Source organism: Chlorocebus sabaeus, chromosome 25 (assembly GCF_047675955.1).
Source record: "Chlorocebus sabaeus isolate Y175 chromosome 25, mChlSab1.0.hap1, whole genome shotgun sequence".
Taxonomy (NCBI): Eukaryota; Metazoa; Chordata; class Mammalia; order Primates; family Cercopithecidae; genus Chlorocebus; species Chlorocebus sabaeus.
This window is the reverse complement of record NC_132928.1, coordinates 29,810,515-29,819,663: the sequence shown is the minus strand read 5'-3', so window position 1 is coordinate 29,819,663 and position 9,149 is coordinate 29,810,515. Positions and strand designations below refer to the sequence as shown.

The window sequence follows — 9,149 nt, the reverse complement described above, 5'->3', positions numbered from 1 at the left end:
CTATTCTTTTTTTACATCCTCCTTTCTCAGCATTATCCCATACACAGTATTCAAACAATACAGAGCCTCCCCAACCCCACCCTACGAGATTACCGTAGACTTCCTTTAGGGGGAAAAAACTGTGGACACAAATTTAGCCAAGCTACTACTCTGTGACAACCAAACATAAGTTGGTGAAGTTTTCACAAAAAGGAAACCAGCGGTTTGCCCAATGTCTAAAGTTTGGAGATGAAGAACAGAACTTAAAACTGGGACCTAGAGCTGCTGGAAGGAAGCAGGAACAAAATTTTAAACGAGTTAGAAGGTTTATTGAGACCTCTAGGCATCAGTTAGTCTTTTTTCTTATCTGGGAGTGTGTTTAGGATACAATTCAACCATCTGGGAGTTGCTTCAGTGAGCTTTGCACTCCAACACCTAAAGAAAAAAAATACCGGTTACTAATTGGAAGTGTTATTTGAGCACTCTTTAAAATTCTTTCCGAAATTAATGAGGACATATAGTACATAAAGATGCACACAGGGAGGCAGGCAGCATCAGGAGACATCTGAGCATCTCACATAAATGCAGCTGGTAAACAAGTTCACAACATGCATAAAAATGGCAATGGGGTTATACCTGCGAGAACACCTCCGAGGGGCTTTAAACCCTCGAGCAAAACTTAAAAATTTTGCCTCAGACTTTCTGGTCTCTTGTAATATTAAACAAACTCTTTGTGCCTGCATAAACAGTTCATTTCATTTTTCTCTTTAATTATATATTGTGACTGCTGAATATTAATCTCACCCTTTTTAAAAGGAAAATGTATATTTTTGTCTGTCATTCAGGGTTTTCATAAATCTTCAAGTTTGAAGCAGATTCATCCAATAATGCATCACTAGTCCAGCTACCTCTGGTTGCCAACAGTCTATATGAATAGGAAGCAGAATGAGAACAAGGAGACCTTGAACTCATTAAATGGTTTATGAATGGTTCCCATTTCCAGAAAAAGTATAAATTTGTTTTCCAGATCCACTCTCTCTCTCTACATGTATCCATGATGAGAGAGGCAGGCATTCTTTTATCTTACAGAGATTTTTGTTTTATAGAAGATATTTGAAAACAGAAGACAATTTGTAACAGTGAATTTAATGCTTCCAATATTAAGCTACAGTGTAAATTCCAGCATTAATCTAAAACCATATAAAATTAATGCAACTATGAAGATAGCTATGACAACGTCCTACACTAACTCATGCCTGACCGGAAGTTATCCAAACATGTAATGAAGCAGTTTTTTCCATCCATTTATAACTGAATAATTTACTTTTTCATTTAGAGTACACTTAAGTCTGTGGAGTTCAGCTACCTTTTAGTCAACAAGTTTACCCCCGCTTTTCACCATGGCTGCATACAGAAATACTACCTGTCTCCAGACCCAGCAAAGATGGAAGGAAGGACGAGGGATGCAGCAAGAAAATATTCTAGGAGAGCACACAAAAAGAGGTAAGTTTGTAGAGTATCGCAGAGTCAGACAGTTAGGCATGACGGAAAGAATGGTTTAAAGACGTAACTTTGGCTTTGGACCCAAGCCATAAATCAGGAAAGAAGAAAACTCTTCTCCTACAACTTAGAATATGCAGAGCACTTTTCAAATGCATGGTCAAGTTCTTTGCCAGTCTTTAAGGATTTGCCGACTTAGTGCTTTCATGACTAACAAATGGTTTGTATAATTAAAACAGTTTTTTGAAAGCCCTTTGAATTTCAAAGCACACAGAATTATCCTTCGCATAGCACTGCATCAGAACAATTAAGTAGAATCAGGCTGCATGTCAGTGCACAGATGATTTGTTTTATGATTAACTTAATTCACCATAATATTTACTTCCACTACTTACTCCCAAACAATATTGATCTGCTCTTTCCCAAAGCAGGTTATCCTGGTCTGGATCAAACCTGTCTCTGCTAGTAACAGTTTCTCTAGGAGACAGTTGTATTTTAAATGTTTCATAGGCCAACTAGTTATTTGTTCATTGTTAGGGATGGTGGGAGAGCTATAATAGGCAAGCAGCCTCAGCTGGCCGCTGGATGTAAGACTAGATCTGGCATTATTAAAAGGATAGATGGTATATTCTATGCCCTATGGAAAATAGTTTGATAATACATCTTGACCCAGAACTTATTAAAAAATCCATTACCTTTTTAATTCAAGTTCATAATACCCTTTGGAATTTCAATTTAGGCATTTCTTACCAAAATAATAGGTAGCTTTATTCTGAACATGGGAGATAGAGTCTCTCATATTGACAACTCTCTTATATGAGGGTTATTAATTTATTATTGACAAATTCATGTTCTTACTCTTAAAAAAAAATTAAAAAGGGGGGGTGCACATCTTTGCCTTCCAAGAAGATCTTCGATCAACTCTGCCATTGCCTTGTGTTAATCTTATGGTGGTGCACCGATTCTATTTATCGGGCTGTTAATCTTTACCTAACAAGACCTGGCTCCATCCCTAAGATTACTCATGAAATCCGCACCCTGAGGCCAGTTTGCTTTAAAAACAACTGTACAAACGCACCAAGACGGGATAGCGTTATACTCTCCATTTGGACGATTACATCCCATTTGCAAAATCAAAGATCTGTGAGGCCATGGGAAATCCAACCTCGGCCTCTTATCCTGCATCAGAAGCACTGGTCAGGAACCCGACACCTGCTCCCCTCCTTCTGACACACTTGCAAGACAAACACATGCTCCGTTAAAAATAACACCACTCTGCTCTGACATGTTTTCTTCCCAGGGGCCTGGCTTTAGAATGTGCTTGTGTTTGTCACAGTGGGCGGGTGAGGATCTCCGGTTACTGCGCCGCAATGAGCTCCCGGAAGACAGACTGGCGCAATGGTCACTGCGCGCCACCACTCAGCACTTCTCTCGCCTTCTAAGGCCTTCATCCCACCAGTAGCAGGTCCTCATGCCTTTTAGATTCCTTTGATATGCTAGCACAACAGAAAGCAGTGGGAGGCAATGCTGCACCTTACCCGGTACTGGAAACTCACTAGAGAACGCGGTGCTTGGTTGCAGGCCTTTTCAAACAGATTCTCTAGCATTCTTTTAAAATCATCTGCTAGCAGAAATGTGTCTGACCACTGGGTGTTTTAATAATTTCTCTAGCTGACCTGGGAACTGGGGGATCTGGTAAAGAGACAGCATGACAACACAGCGTTTGCTGATTATTTCATGCTAATTTGGACCATAAATTCCTCGAATGTATCCAGTCGGCCAACACATGATTTTTAGCACAGGCTGAGGTTCTTCAAAGGGCTTCCATATATCACAAGGTATTGCTATTAAAAAGAAAGGATCAAAACAGCAGGTACATCTCTTTGGGAATTTAGTAAATATATAAATTATTATTTAAATCACTGTAGCTGGCTGTGGGAGGAAAAAAATCAGTTTGTATCTTATAGATACAATGTGAACTTCACTTTCATTTCTGTTTTTTTTTTTTTTTTTTCCTGAATGGTCAGGTCACTTTTCTTCATGTTTTAACACACTTTTCTCAGGAGGGTTACATTAAAGAGACTCTGTCCACCAAAATTTCCATTTGGCATGAGTACCCTAGAGAAAGGATCTATGTCTTTTGGGGAAGAAGGGAGTGCTTTAAACTATTAGCACTTAGAAATACATCAGCTTATCTTAACCATTCATCATTAAAATGGTTGAAAAAACAAAGTACCTTTTGCCTTTTGCCGTAATTTTTTTCTTCATTAGTGTTCCTATGACATGTTACTATTACCATGATTATTTCCTGGAGAATGTAGTTTTCAATAAGTTTTCAGCCTTCTCCTTTTTTTCACCCTACAGTGTCCTTTTCGTGTTATAGAAGTGCTGTCACCTATTCCACTTCCAAGAAAAATAACTTTAAAAAATGGGATTATTTATGCTTTCCCATTGTTAATTTAGAGGACAAGATAGAAATATTCCAGTAGCTACAGAGAAGGTCAGAAACAGGTGTGGTGCATTGGAGGTGAATCTTAAGCCTCTTTAAAGAAGGCTTAAGGAAATATTAAAAGTATGGGAAATGGCATAGGGAAGAGGAAATTGGCAAGGACCAAGCCACCAGGGGTGGGCTGAGGTGATGTGTTAGGAAAGATGGGAGAAGTTCCAGAACCAGGAGGTCAGCTTTCATTATTAAGTAAATATGTAAGACTAACACTACAGTATAAGAGACAAAAAGCTTCTTTGGCTTTAGATATCTTTGGCTTTCTAATTTAATGGGTATGCTTTAAGATTCAGAAAGTTAATTAAAAGGTAAATAAGCATCATTGAATATAATGCTGTAAGTTGTTTAAAAAAATGAATTCTTGTTTTACCAATATAGCTGATCAACATAAACAGCGAAACTGGTAATTGATAAATGCTGTGAAAGTCAGAAATACTCATATCTTGACAAAGAATATTGGAAAAGGAAAATATAATCCGAAGATATTTCGTTAACATATTTTCAAAAAGCATTCAACAATACCAGGTCTTCTGACAAGCCCAATCAAAACATTCCCATCAGAGTAGTGATTTATCGTAAGTCCTGCTACTGAAGGCAGTATTCTAGGGTCTTCTGCAGCCATGATGCGGAGCACTGGCCCCCAGTCCCTGCATATCCTGATGCTCTGAGGATCATGGTATAGGAAATTATTTCTATGTGAAGTGGCTAAGAGGATAGCAATAGCAATCGTTAACACTTGTATGATATTACTGTGTACCAGGAGGTTGTTCAAGCATTTCATGTATATTACTTCATGTACCCACAAACCCTGCCAACAATTCTATGTAGTATATACTTCCATTGTCCCCATTTTCTGGATAAGGAGATGAGCCTCCAATAGCTTAAGGGGCTTGCCCACATTCACACAAGTAAAGTACCAAAGCTGGGATTCAAACCGAGGAATGCTGGATCTAGAATCTGTGACCTTTCCCACTATCCTATGTTGTTTTTGAAATCTGGCATAACCTTTAAATGTAGCAATTTGTCTTTAGAAGCTAAAGAATCATGAAGATAGTATTTTTGGTCTCATTGACTTGTCCACAATGCTATTTTTATCCAAACTAAAATTGTTTAGTGCATTGGCAAATATTTACTAAGCATTAATGAAAAGTCATATTGCTAACTTTTTCCTCCAAAATAAATGTTAAGGCCGGGCGCGGTGGCTCAAGCCTGTAATCCCAGCACTTTGGGAGGCCAAGGCGGGCGGATCAGGAGGTCAGGAGATCCAGACCATCCTGGCTAACACAGTGAAACCCCGTCTCTAGTAAAAATACAAAAAAAATTAGCCGGGCGTGGTGGCGGGCTCCGTAGTCCCAGCTACACGGGAGGCTGAGGCAGGAGAATGGCGTGAACCCGGGAGGCGGAGCTTGCAGTGAGACGAGATCGCGCCACTGCACTCCAGCCTGGGCGACAGAGCAAGACTCCGTCTCAAAAATAAATAAATAAATAAATAAATAAATAAATAAATAAATAAAATAAAAGTATTGTATAAAACGTATGTAAGGTGAGTTAACCCATGCAATCGATGTATAAGTTGAAGTAAATTAAGTGATGTTTTATTCGTTTTTTGGGTCAATATGCACTGCTGTATTTTGTACCAAAATTATTAGGGGAATGGAAAAGAAAATAGAAAAGCAAAATTATCTTTATACTAATGGAACATTATGTTTTCCTCTTTCCTGTAATCAAATCTAAGCTTATGTACCAAGCATCCACCATACTTTATAATAAACGTCTTTACTGATCCTCAAAACTATTCTAATATACAGTTTATAGGAAATTTACATCACAGAAGGCTAAACATTGTGGCCCAAGTTTCTGTGAAGGCGAATGGTCATCTGGAATAAGTAATGTCACTTGCCTCCATGTCACTGTCATAATAATAGTAATAAAAACTAATAATGAGATCAATAAATGTGATTTTTATTACTATTTGTCGGGCATTATGCAGATATTATTTCATTTCATCCTGATAACTACCTTACCTAGTAGGTACTGTTATTATTCCCATTTTTTATATAAAGGATTTTATTCAAAATCAAACAGATAATAAATGGCAAAGGCAGATTTGGGAGTTTTGTCTGCTTGTTGTTGTTGTTTTGGGATGGGGTCTCACTCTGTCACCCAGGCTGGAGTGCAGTGACTCCACTGGCTCACTTCATCCTCCATCTCCCTGGGCTCAGTAGATCCTCCCAATTCAGCCTCCCAAGTAGATGGGACTACAGAGGCAAACCACCAAGCCTGGCTAATTTTTGTAGAGACAGGGTTACTCCATGTTGCCCAAGCTGGTCTCAAACTCCTGGCCTTAAGCAATCTCCCCTCCTTGGCTTCCCAGAGTGCTGGGATTACAAGCATGAAGCCACCGCACCTGCAGAGGTGGATTCTGAATGAGGAAATTCAACTGGGAAGTAGAGAGACTTCACCCCTAAAGTCTACTGGGTAGTACATGATGTGAACTTTGACACAGACTGAACTGTGTTAGAATTGTGGCTCTACTGCTTATTAGCTGGTAACTTCAGACAAATCTCTGAGTCTCCATTTCCTAATTTATAAAATGAAGATCATATTACAGTGTTGTTATAAGGATTAAATTTAAAAGCAGAGTCTATGACACCTATGATAGTAAACAAACCTATCTACCCTTTATTGAATGCTTATTGTATCTAGACTTTATGCTAAGTATTTTACAAATGTTATTTATTTAATCTTCCAATAACTCCATCAGGCAGGTTTTATTATTCCCAGTTTGTAAGAAACAGATTTAGAGAATCTATGCAATAGTCCAAGTGACACAGACAGTGAGACACAGAGTGGAAAAGTGAATCCTGATCCACATTGTTATGATCCACATTGCTCACACGGCACTGGGTCGGTCCACCAGGTAATATGGAGTTCATGCTCTTTCACAAGACTGCAGACACTGATACTGGGAACCAGCATCGCTGATGTAAATCACAAGTCAAAACTGAGATTTGCCTGAGTTCAGTACACTTCATGCTTCACATAAATATTTCAGTATAAATATGACCATCTCCTCTCTGTCCACTGTCAGAGGGTCTCTCATGTTTCTGCACATCTTGCAAGCAGAGCCACTACAGTCTTTTCAGAACAGTGAATAGGCCAGTCAGGCGAGAAGCAAGCAGGAGTGGTGCAGGGGGTTCTCCTGGACGGGCCACAAGAGAGAAGGGTTAGCCAGGTTATCCTTAATCAGAAAGGCAATCAGCACCACGAAAGCCCTAGGGGCCACTGGACCCTACAGTAAAGCTGTGTTAGTCAGGACAGACTTACATTTCAGGACAGATACGCATGGACCCTTCAAGTGGACAGCTTGTTTAGCAAAAGAAGCTAAGCAAGAATGTGAGTAAAATTCTGAAAGCTGCAGGCTGTGACTTCACTAATGAAGTAAAAACAACTGTTTTGTTGGTTGACATAAATGACTTCCCTACTGTCAATGAAATCAAGAGTAGTTTTCATGCAAGTGCTGTTTACCTGGTTGCTGCTTTGCTCAAAGGAGGCTGAGTTGAAATTGAGGAAGTAACTGTCAAAGGACCTCTCACAACAGCAAGACTATAAGTGACCCACTATTATTTAGTCTGAAATTTTTCACATCTTAATTTTTACAACTGATGAAAATGTGAGTTTGACTAAAATGTCTGAAGTTATTATGGAAATACCATAGAATATGGAGAGCTAAGCATGAATTAAAGATTAGATGATTAATTCAATTACTGATATAATAAATTATTATTATTTACACCCATATTACTGAATGTAGAAAAGAGATACTTATTATTCAAGAGTGACTCAAATAAATACAAGGAAAATAACAGGTAGGAAAGATGAATCATTGTTTCTAAGAAATAATCAAGAGCACACATAATTCAAACTAATTTAATGATATGAAACATTTTGTTCTCATGTCAGATACGCAATTCTGCTTTTATTTGAGTAAAATTAAAGTATTTAAGTTGGAATGTTAGAGGCCAAGAAGAAAGTGGATAGATAATTGTAGACAGATAATATTTTTCTAATGGAAATAAAATAGATGTGCAGATTTAAAAAAAAATAGTGAATAAATTTTGAAATTAGAAACAGGGTCCCCCTGCAGGGCAAAGGTCAGATTTACTTATAAACAGGAAGAGAGAACACGTGTCTCCCTAAAAGGAAAGGACATGCATAGTTACTGCCCATTATAAAACATTAGGGTTCCTTAAGCTTAAAATCAGTCCTGTAATATAACTCACTGCAGGTGTAGGTGTTTACTGGCCCTCTTCACATTGCCCTGTGAGTATTGGGGTTCACAGAACCAGCATAAGGAAAATAATGGCTACTTGGTGCTGCATGGCTGTGAATAATGAACTATACTTTGTCACTAATCCAGAGGTCATGAAACTGTAGCTGGCCTATTTATTAGCTTGCAAGTATGGCAAAATCTCAGACTCTTCACAGTTCTTCGCAACCTTCTCCCTACCTCAACACACACATTTGGAATATAAGCTCAGTTAAAGCAGAATCCTTGTCTATCTTGTTCATGGTTTTATCTACAGTATGTAAAACATTTTCTGTTCACAGTAGATACTCAATAAATGTTTGTTAAATGACTAGAAGAGAATAAAGTATTCCTATTTATTCACTGAAAACTAAGCAATGACCAACTGTATCTGTAGACCTCTGTGCAAACAACTTATTAGACTGTTTTGACTGCTTTTATTTTATGTTACTTCTAAACTCTATATCCTAATGATTATGTCTGATCACCTGTAAAAAAATATATGTAAGAATGTGTAATTCTTGCCACATAACTCATTATTTAAAACTTGAAAACACCCAAGAAGTAATCTCTTAGATATCACTATGTGTAGATCTACTCACAGATCTAGGAAATACTGCTTTGTACTATTGTCACTTGCACCCTTGCAGTAACTGCTGAGTCTCCACAACAAGAACTCAAGAAGCCCCAGTATCACCACAGAGCTCCCTGGCTCCTCTTTAGGGATTAACAACATTCTTCTCCTTTCCACTGGTCACCTTGATCAGACTTTTCCAGTTCTTATCCTGTTCTCCATGGAGAACTTGGAATATAGGAGACACCCAACATGGAATATGAAATATGGAAACCACTTGTCAA

At 38.3% G+C, this 9,149-nt stretch overlaps 1 pseudogene; it reads left to right on the top strand.

The window, feature by feature from the left end:
* Positions 1 to 1,379: 1,379 nt before the first annotated feature.
* On the top strand, positions 1,380 to 7,594 carry LOC103231027 (2-iminobutanoate/2-iminopropanoate deaminase pseudogene; annotated as a pseudogene).
* Positions 7,595 to 9,149: the final 1,555 nt, after the last annotated feature.